Genomic DNA, 18,685 nt, shown 5'->3' on the forward strand with positions numbered 1-18,685 from the left:
AAATCAACCTCTAAGACCTTTGCAAAAAGCTAAATGTCAAAAAGGTAAATTAAATTATGTACAGTAAATAATATAAAATAATATAAAATAAATTGTTGTTGACTCACAAGTATTAGTAACCTGTAAAGGGGGGTAAGTATATATATATATATATATATATATATATATATATATATATATATATATATATTTATGTGTGTATGTGAAAAACCTATATTACAATGAACTTTTTAAAGGAGGGGAAGATAACCAAGAATATTATAATCGTGCTTTTCTTAGTTTTAAGACACTCATGATGTTGATACTATCAATTATTCATAGGTTCATAGGTTCATACTAGGCTATCTGCCCTAGGGCATTTACAAGCCTAGCCAGAGTGTGTTTGGCTTTCGCCACCCATTTTAAATGAATTTTGCTATGCCCTTTTTCGAGGTTAGTATACTGTGCATCTGTCTAACAGTGATACAGAAGTAATACTCGGAGTAAATCTACGATCTCCCATCCACTCATCAAGATTCCTCTTGAAGAGAGTCAATGAGGGACTCTGCCTAACCTGGACTGGGATTTTATTCCAGAGTGAAGGGAGCCTCTGGGTTATGACTCTGTCCCTCCAGCATGTCCTATTTATTTCAGTGCTGAGGTTCAAGTCTCTCGAGCGCATAGCTTGATGGGATTTGGATTTTCTGAGGTGCAGCATGTCCATTAATTCCGGGTTGGACATGGCTTTATACATCAGGCACAGATTTCCTCTGAGCAGGCGGCATGCCACTGAGTAGAGCTGGAGTTTCTTTAACCGGGCAGCATATGGCATCTGTTTGAGGCCTTTGATCCTCTTGGTGAGGTACTTTTGGGGTCTTTCCAGTTGCTGCAGGTGTCTGGTAAGGTACATCCCAAAAGGGACATTGTACTCAATTATGGGCCTGATGAGGGATGAGTAAAGAGGCACGATGACCTCCCCTGATCTAGATGTGAATCCCTTCATGATTAGGTGGGCTATATAAAATGTTTTTCTAACCACTTTGGCCATGTGGTTGTCGAATGAGAGATTGCTATCAACTTGGGTCCCCAGGTCCCTAATTACTTCTTCCATACTTAATGGATTACCATCTATGTGTTAATTTGTGGGCACTTTGTTTTTGCCGAAGGGGATGACTATACACTTTTTGGCGTTTAGCTTGAGGCCATGGCTCTGGCACCAGTTGTCTGTTTCTATGAGGCCCTTTTGTAGGATGCTTGTGTTGGCTGGAGAGTCGATTATGGCGCCCAGTTTGCAATCATCTGTAAACTTGGTCAGCAACAGTCCTTCCGTGTTGGCCTGTACCTCCGAGAAATATATACCGAACAAGAGAGGTCCCAGAACTGAGCCTTGTGGGATGCCACTTGTAACTGGTTTGCAGTCTGACATGGCTCCAGCAATTCTAACCATGTGGGTTCTGTCCTTGAGCCAGTTTGCAACCCATCTAGTGACACAGGGGTTTATATTTAAGCTGGTGAGCTTATTTATTATTAAAACCCTTCTGAGTAGTTCACATTTTCAAACTCTGTTTTTGGTGATATAAGAACACCACAATGTTTAAAGTTGTTTTGGGTGCCTTTAATCAATAATGAGTCAGATCAGAGAGGACTAAAGTGATATAATGCTGTCCAAGGAATGACTAGAAATGTCATTTGGAATTAGATGGGCTTACAATATACAGTAATAACTTGGGAAGGTGCGTACTAGTCAGTGCATCATTTTTGTTGTTGTGCTTTAACTCTTTCATTCCAATGGAGCTCAGGAAATTTGCACTGTAACTTCCAATGAGAGGGGCCTAAGGATTTTGACAAAATCAAATGATGTCCTCACATTTCAAACAAATGTTCATATCTCTGGAAACATAGGGCTTATAAAAAGCATAAATGGCAAACTCTTCAGCACAAACTATTTTTATAGTGGTATTATTTTTTAAGTTTTAGGTCTGAAACCAAATTTTATAAGTCACAGTAAACTCAGTAACTATTACATTTGCACTATTTTATAAACAACTTACAATATCTCAGCAACTACTTAAGTTACACACATACCATCAGCATCATTTTATTTACCTAGCTAAGAGCTTTCATACGAGGCTAAGGAGTTCTATCTGTGTTACTTGGTTATTGATGTATTTAGAAAAAAGTGAAAATTATATCTATATAAACTAAGATCATAAAAACAACAGTTTATATCTCTTTACTGCAGTAGGCAGAGGTCAAATAGTAATGCAGTTGAGTTTACCATTTTGTAATCTTTATTTATTTATTTATTTACTTGTCTTTTGTTAACTGGGTTGGTGGTCCATTTTCAGTTGAGACCTGAGTAGAAAAACTCCACAACAAAAATAATAACAATAACAAAGTTTACATTACAAGTAATGTGATTTTGTATACATAATTACATGCATTCATGCCATAAAATGAATATGGGTACATAGCATACATATATTCATGTGAGAGTAGAAACATTAACAAAGCATAAAACTCAGCAAAGACCATAGCTAGTAGAAGAGGTGGAGACCTGTAATAAAATGAAGATTTACAAATAGTCCTTCAGACATAATCTCTTAAACATCCTTAATGACTAAACCGAGTTGGTAGAAAGGAAGAAAACGGAGTAATAAATAAATGGGTTGAAGTAGAGGGGTGAGGAGGAAAGTTTAGGGAAGTCAAGAGAGTGAAAGAAAACCAGGTATGAGAAAAGTGAGGGGGGTGGGAAGTATAGTAGTTAAGAAAGAGAAAAGATGAGATTTAAGTTTAGTATTGCTCAGCAGCATAGCCAAGGTACCACAGTACTAATTATTATAAAGTTATATTAAAGTAAGGAGAGGAGAATTACTATAGTTTAACAACTGGAGGAGTTTATGTTAGGTAGGGCGGTGACAGGTGCAGGAAGGAGAGTTAGCAAGGTAGTTTTTTAATTCTCTTTTGAAATGGATCAAATATTGGATAAAATGTATATTAGTTGGGAGTTTCTTCCAAGTTTGAGATATGGAGCATTTATAAAGTAATCTACCTATTGTTTTGTTAGGCCTGTGGGTGTCAAGTAGCAGTTGATCAGAGCTACAGAGAGAGCTACAGAGAGATTGTGAGGGTTTGTAAATGGATAGTAGGGTGGACAGGGAGGGACAGTTAGTAGGTTTGTACAGCAGAGTGTGTGTCATCATTAGCTGAGAATGTTGGCATAGTTGAGGGAATTCAAGCCACTGTAGTCAGTTAAGGGTAAGGCAGTGATGGAATTTGCAAGAGAAATTACAGACAAATCTAGCTATCTGGCTCTAAGATTGTACATGTTTGGTTAAAAGATGCGCTTGGAGGTGGGTAAATATAGAGGAAGCATAGAGTAGGCAGGAGAGGAGATAGGCTTGAGCAAGTGAAGTCCTTGAGGTGATGGATAAGACTTTTTTGTTTCTATACAGTAAACCAAGTTTTTGATTGTTTTTTTTTTTTTTTTGATGGATTACTGGATATGATGGTCAAACTTCAGTTGTTCATTAATTGTGATTCCTAGAAGTTTGATATGGGAGTCAGCATGAATGATGGTGCTGTCTAGGTAAGAAAGACTGAAGGAAGCTTTAAGGTTGGACATAGATTTTGGAAGGAAAAGAAGCAGCTTACTTTTCTTTGGGTTAAGGATGAGTTGGTTATCGATTAACCAGTATTCAATGGTGTTGAAAGAAGTCTGTGTGAGGGAGTGAAGGTTGGTAGGGTTGTGGGAGAGGGTAACAAGAGTAGAATCACCTGCATACTGGATTAGAGAAGATGTGCAGCAGGTGGAGCAGAGATTGTTATTAAAAATATTAAAGAGTAGTGGGCCTAGAATGGATCCTTGGGGTACACCTGTTTGGATAGGTAGGAAAGGTCAGAAGGAGGTCTGCCATCAAACAGACTGTTGTTTGTTGTTAAAATAAGTAGAGACCCAGAGAGTAGTTGATGCAGATAGGTTGGGTTCAGTTAGTTTAGTAAGAAACTTAGGGTAGGAGACAGTGTTGAATGAATTGGAGAGGTCAAGGAATAGGCATGACACCAGTTTATTGTTATCTCTTGCCTCTGCTATAGTCTGGATGAAGGACAGAAGGGCTGTGGATGTGCTGTGGTGGGGCCTAAATTCATGCTGAGAGGGGGTGAGGAGATTTTCCTGGAGCAGATATTTTAGAAGTTAGCTATGAATACATTTCTCTAGAATTTTTGAGAGCTGGGAGAGGATGGCTATAGGTCAAAAACTGGAAGGGTTGGTGGAGTTACCTCCTTTGTGAAGTGGAATTGTATAAAAGGATTTCCCAATTTCAGGGACTGAGGATTCTTTAAAAGAACTGTTGATGAGGATTGAGATGGGATATGATATAGTATTTGCTGCAAGTTTTAGAAATTGGGGGGTAGGTTGTCGAAGGAAGAAGAGCAAGATTTAAGTTTCTGCAAAAGGGATTTTATATAAGCAGTAGCAACAAGTTTCAGGGAGAAGGATGAGTGGAGGTAGGTGGTGGAGGGGGTGTGTGATTGGTTGTTGTTGGGGGGAGTTAGTTGGCAGATAGAGTCTACGAAGTAGCTGTTTGGTAGGGTGGCAGTTTCAAGAGATGATTTATTGGGGAAGGGGTTGAGGGTAGAAGGTTTCCCTGGGTGGAGAATATTGTTCATGGTGCACCAAAACTTTTTTGGGTTTGAGGTGTGAGTAGACTGAGCTTCTTGACAGAATTTTTAATAAGTTTTTTAGCAAAATTTCTTGGTTCTTTGAATTTAAGAAGGTGAGAAGAAGATTTTGTCTTTGTCCATAGTTTCCAGGTAGTATCTCTAAGTTTCATGGTGGAAAGGCTATCTTTAGAAAGTCAGGGTGTGGGATTAGATTTTATGATAATTTTTCTGATGGGTTCTAGGGTGTTTAGTATGTTTAGAAAAATATTGTTAAACTCAAGAACAGCATAATTTAGAAGAAGGTTAAACAGGTGAGACGAATTGACAAGAGAGAGTTGGTTGTTAAAAAAGTTTCTGTGCTGAAATTGGTCAGGTTACGATAGTGTCTATTAAGATGTTTTTTGAGGTTTGAGAAGATACATTTAATATTGAGAGGGGGAGGCGATCATTTAAGGAGTCTGGCAAAGTCCTGGGATTATGGTACTGATTACAGTTGGAAGTTAAGATGCAATCAAGAATGGAACTGGAGTTTTTATTGATGCAGGTGAGAGTAGAAATAAATTGAGTGAAACCAAAAAGGTTTATACTAAGGATAGGGGAGTGGGGGGAGGAGTTTATTCTAATCAATATGACATCAACTAGTAAGATTGTCTTTTAAAGTAGATGATCTAGGATAAAATAGATTTAAGAATTGGAATACTGTTACCAGGGGGTGTATAGATAGATGCTATTGCAAATTTCTTGTGTGGGTTAAGGTGACAGTTGAGAAAGATAAGTTCTGCAGGGGAGAAGTCAGAGAGGGGTAGGGGTAGGGGAGTGAGGTTAAGCTGTTCTGAGTACATGACAGCAACACCTCCCCATTTTTTAGAAAGTCTGCCTTGCTGGAATATGTTATATTTGGGGTGGTAAAATTTCTGTAGTGATATGAGGGTTGAGCTAAGATGTGTGGGGAGTGGAGGGCAACCCAAGCATGTAAATCTGTGATTTTGTTTGGGAGACTTTGTAGGTTTATGGAGTAGATAGACAGGTGTTTAGTTGAAGAGGCAGGGAGTTGGTGCCCAGTAGATGAGGTGGAGGTGGAAGAGTTGGAGGAAGAATATGGACCAGGATTTGAGTGGATGTCCCCATCTGGTAGGAGTGTTATTGGAAGTAAATTAGATTTAGATAAGTAGAAGTAGTAAGCATTGGGTTTGAACTTAAGTTTAGGGGATGCGAGCGCAAGAATAAGATGTTTAAATTTGTGCTAATGAATATAGGAGGTATAGTAGAGAGATAGGGAAGTGCAGGATTTTGTAATATGGGGATGCTTCATGGGTAAGAGTGGTAGATAGTGGAGGGTATTGTAGGTTAGACTGATATGATAAGCCCAGATAGGAGTAAGAGAATGGGGGTAAAGAATAAATACACTAGCATGCTGTTATTCTATGTGGGTGAGTTACTGAGATGAGGGGAGTGGGTTTACTGAGTGTATGGAGAATTTTGTAAGTGAGTTAAGAAGGTGTAAGGAGGAGCAGTAGGTAAAGGAGGGAGAAAATGGCGTAAGTTATGAAAAAAAATTCAGGGGTCAGCGGAAGTGAAGAGAGAGAAATTGATTTGGGCTAAAGAGCTACAAGGTAGTTGGAGAAGAGTGATGTAGGGGATTGAGAGCAAGGTATGTGAGGGTTTAATGAGTAAGGTAGGGATGTATTGAATTTGAATAATTGGAGTGAGGGGGAGGGCTCTTACAGGGAGGTTAGAGTATAGATGTCGAGTATTCAGGGTGGTTGGGAAAGAGAGAAGGGTAGTGGAGCGGAGTGAAGCCTGAGCATAGTGAGAATAAAATGGAGAGGGCAGGCCCAAACTGCTAGCTTATATGTTAAGCCAAAAAAAATGAAAAAAAATAAACTATGGGCAAGCAGTTTGATTCCATGTAAAGTTTACAGGTATGCGCTTGGCTAGTGGTAAATAATAAACCAAAAGTATTATTTTTTGTAACCACTCTGCTCTTCTCTATATGACTTTACAAGATAAGGCTGCATGGTCAAAAGTTTAATGTGAGGGGGCGTGGCTAGCATGAGCCTTAAGTAGCAGCACTTTCTCTCAGCTCTGCCTTATCACATCTTTTATGACAGGAATTTTTGAAATTAACTATCTAAATAATAACTATTTCTACTTATTTGGACTCTCCTTACAGTTCATTTGGATAGTATCTCATTAATTTTTAAATTTTATTACTTTTTCCTGTCAAATTTCACAAGACAAGCTTTTGGTACCTGACCTCAGTATGAGCTTCACAAAATCTTCTCACCAGGACACATCATTAAAAAAGGAGCTACAATCTCTACTATCCACTATCCACGAACTATCCAGTAAAATAGACAGAATAGACCTGAAATTGGATAATTTTAAAGAAAAATGTTCACAGAAAATGGAGACTTTACACCAAGACTTAAAACAGCAGAAAGAACAAATTACTGGCATAGAAACCACACTGAATGACATGGACTGTAGAATTCAAGAAAATGAACATAACTTGGAATTTCTCTTAAAATAAAACTCTTTACTTCAGTCAAAGATTGATGACCTAGAGAATAGAAGTCGTAAAAATAACATCAGGATCTTTGGGTTGCCGGACAATATTGAAGAAAACATGGAGAAATTTTTAGCATCATGGTTACCTGAGATTTTACAACTTCCTGAAGCCCTCTCTTTTGGTATTGAAAGGGCTCACAGATCCCTGGTTCAATCTAAGAACAATAAAAGTAATTCCACAATTTCAGTGATAGTCAAATTTTTATCCTCACATGATAAAGAAATTGTATTAAAGACTGCATGGTCCAACTCACCTATAAAATTTCAAGATAATATCATACGTTTTAACAATGACTATTTTTTCTCTGTGATTGCCAAAAGAAAACTATTTTTGCCACTACTCAAAGAACTAAAGAAAGCTCAAATAAAAACTCATCTGCTTTTTCCAGCCAAGCTAAAGATCTTTCTGCAGGACGGTCCTAAAATATTTGATGAACTAGAACCAGCTATCATATTTATCAAATCAAAGAAAATATTGGAAAAGATAGATGAGATGAACTGGGCTACTTCCAAACACAAAAGATTAGCAGAAAACGGATCCTGGAAAACATCTGATCCTAAAAACAAACTAAAAAAAAAATACATGAATCTGTTCATATTACCCTTGTAGTTTTTTTTTGTTCTATTTCTTTATCTATAAATAATTCTTGTTTATGACCAAGAAGTCTAGAGAGATGAAAATGGTTCAACAGGTGAGTGTTTTTTTTCTTGTGTTTTATATCTGCTATTAATGAATATATACATTTTTTCTCTCTTAAAGTCTTGCTCTATCTTACATATATAGAAATAATAATCAGCTTAATACTTTCTCATAAGTTTCTTATCATACAGAATAACTAACCACCTACTTGATAGGTATTGAAAATATCTTGCCCAGTTATTAATAGTTTAATATGTTTTTATTGCACTTTTTGGAGCTAAAAACTAGCATTTACCCTTAAAAATGAATAAACTTATAGCTTATATTCATATACATAATGTAGAAGTGGTATATCTTGCTCGTTTGTTATAATACATAGGTTTAGTTAGATATTTTAGTAAACTAGGGCTTGTTGTTGCACTGATTGCTCTGATCTTTCTTTTGGGCTGGTTGTCTAGTAATTCTATTGTGAATTACTTCTACGTTAATAGTAAAAGAATGGTGGTTTGGTAGTTGGTGCAGGGTTCTGGTGATTAGTGCATACATTTGTTGCTTTTGTTTGTATATTAACAGGATATTAATGGTGGTATGATAGTTGGTACAGGGTTCTGGTGCTTTGTGAATTTATATGTCACTAACGCTTGTTACACTTTTTTTTCTCTCTTTGTTTTGCTTGTACGCTTGTATTCTGTTTCGGACAATGCGTATATGTTCTTGAGAGTAGCGCTATGTTGGTGGCATTGTCTTTGGTGATGTACATGGTGAGCCCGGGAAGCTCTTGGCCTTTGCGATAGCATTTCTTGCTTTGTATGTGATGTTGAGATTGTCCCAAGCAGCTCGTGAATCTAATAAAAGCTGCGTTTGTTGTTAAAGTGCCTTACCATTTCCTGCTGGAACTCTAGCAGCTTATTTTAATCCTCAAACTCATTGAATTGTTTTCCGTATCACAGGAACGATTCCCGTTGCTATGTGATGTCATCAGCGACTCAACAAATTACAAAGGGCGAAACCTTTTGAACACCTCTTTACTCAGTGGGAAAGGGAATGAAGAGAACCAATCCCCCTACTTATAGCATAACAGCAATATCAACATGAAATACAAATACATCTTTGTGTTCTACTCAACTTAAAGGTACCGTGCATATTATATTGATTGCAGTGCTTCTCACAAATAATTTTATCGTGAATGCCTGTTATAAAGCAATGTTTTGTATGACCTCCTTACACTGTATTATAATATAGTTAGGCTCTCTTAGAGAGCTCTTTTTCAACCCTTAGCCAGTTGGTGTTTAGTTAAAGGGAGCTGATAAGATACATTGGTACATCTAGAACTTTATTGATATAATTGGGAAAAGAAAGAGTGTGAAAAGCAGAAAAGTATACATTTACAAGGGTGACAGCTCAAGAAAGAGTAACATACAAAAATTTACATCTTATATGGGTTGTTGTGCAGTACTGCAAAACAAGTAAGAGTTTATAGATCATAATCTTGATGGTATAAGATAGAGTAGTGAGATTCCTACACAGCTTTAACATTTCTTATAAAAGTAGTTAAAGAATAATCCCTATTACCAACTTGATACATAAAGCTGTTATGGTACAAGATTTTTTTTTCTCTCATCAGAATGTATTTTTAGTTTGTTTTGTTGCAGAAATATAATACATTACTTTCTGTACAAGAAAGATTACAGTATTCCATGATAGGCATCACAATGTCAGTGTACATCTATACTTTGTTGAAGTTTATAGTTTTGTTTAATGAACAGAAATTCAGTCTTGAAAGTTTTACAAAAAGGAGAGATAGGACTGTTGTAGAGATTTTATGATTAATATATAGAGTAGTTCTTTCAGTTGGAATCCTTATAATGGAACCATTTACTTCTGAGTACAATTTCACTAGAATTCTCTATACAGCCTTAATCTGCTGTATTACAATATTGTTAATACGAGCCCTGACACTATTTTTGATCACTATCCTTACTTGACTTTGAAAGTATTACTATATGCTCACATTTACTGCATGTTTGTTTTTAAGGACAGTATATAAGCATAATTAATTGTTATTAGTGCACCTCAGCTGATTTTATTCATCTTGGTTATACAATATAATCTTATTTTAATATATGTTTAATAATCAGCTTATTGATTCATTGTAGTACAAATAGTAATATTTCATGTTGTTTTTCATAATTACTTAATAATATTTAACAATTTATTGATTTTATTATTATTCTACTTTAGTTGTATTTTCTTCTGTACATAAGAAATATAAGTTTACTTAAAAGCCATACATTTAAATATATAACAGTTTGCAAATAGGCAGTTCATGTTTGAAAATTGTTGCTAGTTAGAATGATAATTTGAGTGATAGATGTCACTCAAATTAGGAGTTTATAACTCCAGAAAGGTCTTGAGTGTTTTTTTTGTTAAAAATTTTTGCTACAATTTATTGACAATGTTGTTTATGATGTAACTTACATAGTTGAAAGTTCTTTTAATATACCTTTGATTTTACCTCTATATAATTTTTAAGTATATCAAGCAGTGGTATTCCTTACATTTATCTTTTATACATAAACAGACAAAAGAGTAATAAATGTATAGACAATATGCATTATCACACACGAAAACTACCTCATGGCTTCTTTACATTGTCTGTCACTCAATGTTAATGGTCTAAACAATCCTAATAAGAGAAGATCTTTAAATAAATACCTCAAACTGCAAAACTCCCAAATAATATTTCTACAAGAAACCCACGATATCAGAAGATATTTCTAAATTGGACTCTAAATCCTTTTCTATTCTAGCTAGTTCAGAACATTCAAAGAAAAAAAGGGGAGTTGCTATATTATGGCACAACAAATTACCTAAACCAAAAATAATAGAATCATACTAAGATAAAAAAAGGTATGTTAACATCAGTTATTATAGAATTTAACAACAAAATATTCACTTTGATCAATACATACTGGATTCCTGGCTTTGGACTTAAATCAGCACAGCAACACCCAGAACACATCTTACATTTTTCTAAGAGTAATATCATTTTGGCCAGTGATTTTTAACTGTATTTTTGATAGCAAAGACTCTACCTTTATTGGTAAAAGAAAAGTCTCGTCAACGGCTAGACTTTTGAAAGAATTTTCTGATTCTCTCCTGCTAAAAGATGTAAATAATTATGCAGACCCCCAACTCTCTTTTCTACACATTCTATTCACATAGGCATAATTCATATTCTAGGATAGACAGAACTTTTGTTTCTAATAACTTGATTGATTCTTTAACTAGAGTAAAGGTAATTACGTCCCCTTTCTGACCATAACTCCATAACCTTTGATATAAATATCCACTCAACTTCTAATGTACAGATAGAAAGAATCCCAGCATATATCACTAAACTAAATGATTTTAAAGCTTTCTTATCCGAAGAAGTACATAATTTCATAGAACTTAACACAACTAGTGATACATCCGAAGTCTTTATTTGGGACGTAATGAAATCCTACGTATATGGTAGAATAACTAAATGGTATAAAAAAAGACTTATATGGGATAAAGAATTAAAAGAAATAAAATCTAATCTTGACAAATTGAACCCTGATCTTTTAAAAAACAAAGATGACAAAGACAAAAAAAAAGAAATTAATTCTTTAAACAAAAAGTATCTTGAAATATTAAATCATAAAACCATGATTAGCTTAGAGAAATTTAAACTCATTGCATTTTCATTGAATCCTAGATCCATGAATATTCTAGCCAACACAACTAAACAATTAAATAAATTTAACCATATTAATGACATTTTCTCACCACAGAAGAAAAAAATGGTATCTGGTTTACATAATATACTAAACAAATTCAGAGAATTGTTTCATAATCTTAATCAATCTTCCGAATTATTAAATCCAAAAAAAGACATACGGACATTCATTAGTAAAAACTCAAAGAAAAAATTAACAGAAGAGCAAGCTGAATTACTTGATAGACAGATTACTCTCAAAGACATTCAACTGCAAATTAATGAACTTAAACAAAACAAAGCTCCAGGAAATTATGGCATCATCCCAGAAATTTATAAAATTTTACCTAATAAAGCTATCACAGTTTTACATGCTGTTTTTAACATAGTACAAACTAAAAACTTCATCCCACCATCGTGGAAATATACTTTTATAACCCCTATTCTAAAACAGGACAAAGATCTCACTAAATGTAACTCATATAGACCTATATCCCTACTAAATATAGACTACAAAATATTTATATCTATATATGCTAATAGACTCAAAAATGTTCTTCCTAATCTAGTGGAGGCGGATCAAACAGGTTTCATAATAAAAAGAACCTCTTACGACAATATTAAGAGAATATTAACCTTAATTGAATCAATAAAGATTTTAAAAACAAATTTAACTATAATTAATTTAGATATAAATTGCATCTTCGATACAATTAATTGGGACTATATCCTCATTCTTTTGGGGAACTTAATTTTTCAGAACATTTTGTAAACCATATTACTCAATTATATAATGGTTGTCATGCATACATCAAAATAGGTCCTAATATCTCTCAATCTATACCAATAGTAAAAGGCACTAAACAAGGTTGCAAGCTGTCCCCTCTTTTATTCACCTTAATCATGGAACCCTGGGCAAACTTGATAAGGGATAACACTAATATAATAGTATATGAATTGGGTTTTAATGAAACATCAAAAATTCAGATGTTTGCAGATGACATTCTGATTACACTGGATGGCAAAGACCCATCATTGTCAGAACTATTTAACAATATGGAGTTTTTTCAAAGGAACTCAGGCCTTAAATTTAACCACAATAAAACACAAATTCTTTTAGTTGGTCAAAAGAAAATTTATATACAAGATAATTTTAAGAAATATATAGCACAGTCTAAACAAATAACATATTTAGGCATAATTATTACTAGCAGCATAAAATATATTATAAAACTGAACTTTAATAAAAAGTATTGCAAACATAGATAATTTAATAACTAGATTGTCTAAAATACAAATCTCCATGGATGAGAAATTATCAGTTATAAAGATGGTATTACTCCCCAAAATCTTGTATATAATTCAGTCCATCTGTATGCCTCCAACACATTTAGTAATCAAAAAATTTAACACAATGATTAAAAAATTCCTTTGGCATCCAATTAAACCCAGAATTGCTCTATCAACCCATATGTATAGTTGGGATAATGGAGGTATAGCTTTACCCAACCTAGAACTTTATTCAATTTCTTCAGTAATCATAACAATCACTCAGCTAATTGACAGTAAATATTCAGCAAAATGGAAAGATTTTTTTTACTTTGTCTATCTCAGTCTCCAAAAAAACAATGATACTCATATGTTATACTTAATGAATAACACCTTTATTTGGAGACTGAAAGAATATTTTTCTTTCCACTACACCCAAATATTTAAATCTAACTACATAACTCTAATTTGAAGGTCATTTAAAAATTTCATCCTTAGACATAAAAGATATGAAAGCTGTATATTTCTTACTTTCCCCATCGCCTATACAGAAGAAATTATGTTTACAGTAGATTATCAGAAAATTTCACTATTTAAACAAAAGAGCTTCATAGCATGGCATCAATTGATGAACAACCATGAACTAAAGGCTCTTAATACTATTATAAAAGAGAATAATTTTGACTCAGTACTATGGTTAGATATACAAGAAGCAAAGAAATACATCAAGGGTAAACTCAATCTAATCCCTCCTTCAATTAAAACCGCAATTCCTACTCCAATACAGCTTTTAACTCTCTTAACTCAACAGAACATTTCGCCGAAAGTTAGTCTTTCACTCATATATAAAACAATAAAATCAGACTTGGATATATATATATATATATATATATATATATATATATATATATATATATACAGATAATTACTGGGAATTTTTTACCACCACTAATAATGCCCAGCCTTCAGATAAGGGTAAATTAAATATTCTTCAATCTGCTGGTAAAAACAACATCTTCACACAAATGGAAGATTTTTACCTGGAGATTTTTAAATAGATCATTCCTTACACCTCATAATATCACCAAGATAACTAAAGATAGTGTTTTATGTTGGAGATGTAGGAAGGAAATTAATGCAGACTGGATACATATATTTTATGAATGCTCACTTTTAAAGAAATTTTGGGAAGATGTTAATAACTTCTTACAAGCAATCTTTACAGACAATTTTTTTATTACTAAATCACTTGTTCTATTTAACACTCCAATCCCAAAATGTGTAAAACCCAGAAAATATTCAATCTTATGGTCTATATTGTCCATCGCCAGGAAAGAAGTCACAAAAAATTGGAAATCTTCACATAGTCCATATTTTCAAAATGTTAAAGATCTTCTCAAGGATGTTTCTAAACTTGAAATGTTGACAATTAGATCTAGATCCTCAAGGAATACAATATATAAATATTGGAAGAGTATATCTGAACTATTAGAAAACCAATAACCTGAATGTAAAATCAAATCCTTTTTCTATTAGCCTAACAGTAATATTTCATTCTTGTACAGTGAACATTTCTGTATATAGTTTATAGTATTATTGCTTATTATACCATTCTTTTTTTAATTTTTATCTAATGTATCAAAAATATGTACAATTATTTTAATAACTGTGTATATTTCAGTTTTGATTTCAATAAAAATTTTTATTAAGAAAAAGTTTAATGCGGGCCACGGTGATGTGCTGTGATTGCAGTTAGCTATTATGCTTAATTACAGAATGAAAACATTTAAGTGGTAGACATGCAAAGCTTGGCAGTATTTGCTTAGTTAAGAATATTGGTGAAGGCACAAGAGTGTCATTAGTGGTGGGGTGCTTCTTGCAGAACAAACAAAGCACGAGTACAACTCAAGTGAGGGAGCGCTGGACCTGGGGAGAGATGAGATCTTTTAAAACATTTTACATAGCATGGCTTTGGAATTACTGATGCAAATATGAATAAGCAATATTTAACGCCTAGAGGCGTCAGTAGGAGTTAACTGCAGATACACCTGGAGGCATCAATTGGATGTAGTGATTTAATAGTCATGCTAGTTAAAAGTGGATATAATAAAGAGGTCTTATTTATTAATCTATCCATCTACCTATCTATCTTTTTATTTTCTATCTCTGTTCACTACCTGAAGCTGATTATCAGTGGATACTGGCAATTCTCCTAATTCCCTGGTTATGTCTACCCCTCCTGGCCTTCCCTGGATTTGAAGCAAAAGGGGTCAAGGTCATTAAGAAGAACAACTCATCCTGCATCTGTATCATACTCCTATGAGTTTTTCCTTACTTTCATTCCACGTTCCCCATATGTCCATGGCAGCATCTTGTGGGTGGACTATGCAATGACTAGACCACCCTAATCGGCTCCTTGCTTCAGCAAGGAGCTGGTGTCAGCAAGCTGTCTCACTTACCCAGGGGAGCTTAGCCATTGTTTCCTTGGCTTCTGCCAAGAAAATCTAACTGTCTTGTGTTCACCTTGCACACATTCTGTCCATTGGAGAATGGGCATGCTTATCCTTTCCTGCCAGTGGCTATGACACCCAGGCTGCACAATGAACCCAGATTACCTGTGTAAAAGTCATGGCTATATTCCTCTACACCATGCTGCTTGTTATAAAAATGCCTTATTTGACTGTCTCTTCAGCATTAAGCAGGCCTTCTAAAATAAAGGCAAGAAAAACCTGTTTGGAATACTATCAATCAATTGACCACCTGCTGCAATTTGGTGTGCTGTAACTACTGAGATCTGATAAAGTAGAAGGCTGGGTTTATTTTAAATATGATTTTTAATACACAGTGGGGAATTACTTTTTTACTTATCTGTATTTGTTAACTGACGGTAGAAGACCTGTACAACTGGACCTTTTTTATACTTAGCATGGAAGAGCTCTCTCGAAACAAGAAAAGAAAATGAGCAGGCAATGGAATATCCAACTGTTTATTGTACGTAAGCGCTTTCACTGAACAAAATACTTTAGCTTCTTCAGACAAGTAAAAACTATTCACTTCCCAGTTTAAAAACCAAACACAAACCTGCTGAGTCAGTGGGCTGGGCCAGCCCAAGTACATGATGTCATGCAGCATTAAACATTTAAAGCAACATTGACTAATTAAACCATGTTGCCCAAATGATAGTCTTAACCATCTAAAAAAGTTAATAAAAAAAGTTTACCATTTCCAACCCAAGACAAAAAAATAAATACAAATACAATTGGGATGGTAAATGATGCTTAAAAATAGGCCATTGTTATATAAAAAATAATGATAATAAATAAAGTGTGTACTGTGTAAATGTGTGGCATAGAAATATGTTATGTTATTAAATTGAGTTACATTATGTTAATGTAAAAAACCAACATGTAAATACATCATACAAGACTTGTACACCTTGCCATGTGGTGTTATACATGTAAAAACATATAAAACCATAGAAAGTCTTACTCATAAACAAATATAAAAAAAAGAAAAGTCAGTTAGATGTTTTAAACATTTTTGTGTGAAACAAACAAGCTGCCACCCCTATCTTGCCAGGGCTTTAAGCTTCAACAAGTTCTTGATAGATAAGGCTTCATTTAACCCTGGAAAAGAGTAAGCAGCAGTTGCAATTTGCAATTTCACGTAAAATAAAGTGAATGAAAGCGCTACAGTTTGGTGTTCCGTACTTCATTTAGTTATTCTGAACTACTCCTGAAAGTACATTTACACAGTACACACTTTATTTATTATCATTATTTTTTATTTTTTATATAACAATGGCCTAGTTTTAAGCATCATTTACCATCCCAATTGTATTTGTATTTATTTTTTGTCTTGGGTTGGAAATGGTAAACTTTTTTATTAACTTTTTTAGATGGTTAAGACTATCATTTGGGCAACATGGTTTAATTAGTCAATGTTGCTTTAAATGTTTAATGCTGCATGACATCATGCATTGGGCTGGCCCAGCCCACTGACTCAGCAGGTTTGTGTTTGGTTTTTAAACTGGGAAGTGAATAGTTTTTACTTGTCTGAAGAAGCTGAAGTATTTTGTTCAGTGAAAGCGCTTACACACAAACAGTTGGATATTCCATTGCCTGCTCATTTTCTTTTCTTGTTTCGGTTTTGCTAGTTTGGATTTGCGTTTTTTATTTTATGGAAGAGCTCTCTGATTAAGTGGCCTTGCTTAGGGTCAGATAATACACAAATGGAAGAAGAGGGAGTCAAACTCTGGACTACAGAAAACAGCTTATAGCCTTAATCATCTGTACTAACTGCCAGACATAACTAATAATAAGTTCAAATAAAACACCAAATGTAAAAATTATCATTTAAATTCTTTCCATCCCATTCGTCTTTTGTGTCACCTTTGCTTATTTGTTTCCTATTTTAAGTATGTAAAACTGTTACTTTTATTACACAGGGTGAGGTGAAAGAAATAAAATGTAGCTCCATTTATAGGGGGTAGTGGGTCACAAATATCGGCAGTTAAGTTTGAGATAACACCGCAGAGGCTGGGTAAAGTCATGTTGCTTCTCCACTCAGAAAAAAAAAAGAAAAAAAAGTGACTCTAAATAAATTAATTAAGGCAGGCAAAAGGATGAGAGGCAAATGAAGGGGGGTATCTGGTTTACTGGAAGTAGAAGTTTGCTGTTATGAACTGCATCAAAGGCTTTAGAAAAGTCTAGAAATAGGGAGAAGACTAGCTTGTCATTATGTCTAGCTTTATTGACAATCTCTATAAAGGTTAGAAGTGTAGTGTTAGTTCTATGGGAAGGAAGGGAAGCCATGTTATGTTCCAGATAGGGGGTCTTCCTGCAGGAGGTAATTTAGCAATTTGAACACATTTTTTCAAGTATTTTGGAGAGAGTGGATAAGACTACTATAGGTCTAAAGTTAGTGATGTCTGCTGAATTTCCACCTTTGTGTAGAGGTTGTGTGATTTTTTTTTTATAGACAGAGAGAGGGTGGGATTCCTGGATTGACCGATATATAAGGGTTGGGACAGGACAGGTGATGATAGTGGCTGCTGTTTTAAGGTACTAACTTAGAAGGTCATCAGCTGAAGCAGAGCATGGTTTGATTTTTTTTTTAAATTAGTTTTATCTAGGATATGGGCACAGGTTTGAAGATGAAAGTAGATGTGCTGATATATGTTTGGCAGGGCTATGATTAGATGTTAGAGATTATATACTATCTTCAAAATAAGAGTTGAATTATATTACAGTTTTGAGTGGTGAGTTATTGGGACAGGGGTTAGGGTTGAATTGTTTTGGCTGGAATGTAATATTTATTTAATGGCTGACCAGAACTTACACGGTTGTGTTTACTGCTGTTCTGAATGTTGCTGTAGTGTAGTTTTTGCCTTCATTTATTTGCCTTTTAGTAGAGTTGTGAGACATTCTGAAGTTTTCAAGATATTATTACATTTTATATTTTTGCCATTCTTTCCAAACTGTTTCTTTATTGTACATTGGGAGGGTGGTCTAATGGTTAAGGTGTTTGCCTTGCAAGCACAAGGTGCAGGGTTTGAGTCTAAATGGCTCACAAGGGCAGATAGCTTAGTACTAATCTATGAACCCATGAACCTATTAGCATTCTACTCTTCTTGGATAGCCAGATTGTATTATTAGCTTTTAACCTCTTCATTCTAGAAGGTGCAAGGTTATTTAGGAAAGCTGTACTGGATTCATTTACAGCATCATCTAAGGCAGCAGTCCCCAACCACCGGGGAGCCAGGCATGGAGTAAAACAAAAAAGTTAATGTGTGTATATATGTGTATGAGTGTTTTTAT

Source organism: Protopterus annectens, chromosome 9.part0 (genome assembly GCF_019279795.1).
Source record: "Protopterus annectens isolate FY-2018-M chromosome 9.part0, PAN1.0, whole genome shotgun sequence".
NCBI lineage: Eukaryota > Metazoa > Chordata > Ceratodontiformes > Protopteridae > Protopterus > Protopterus annectens.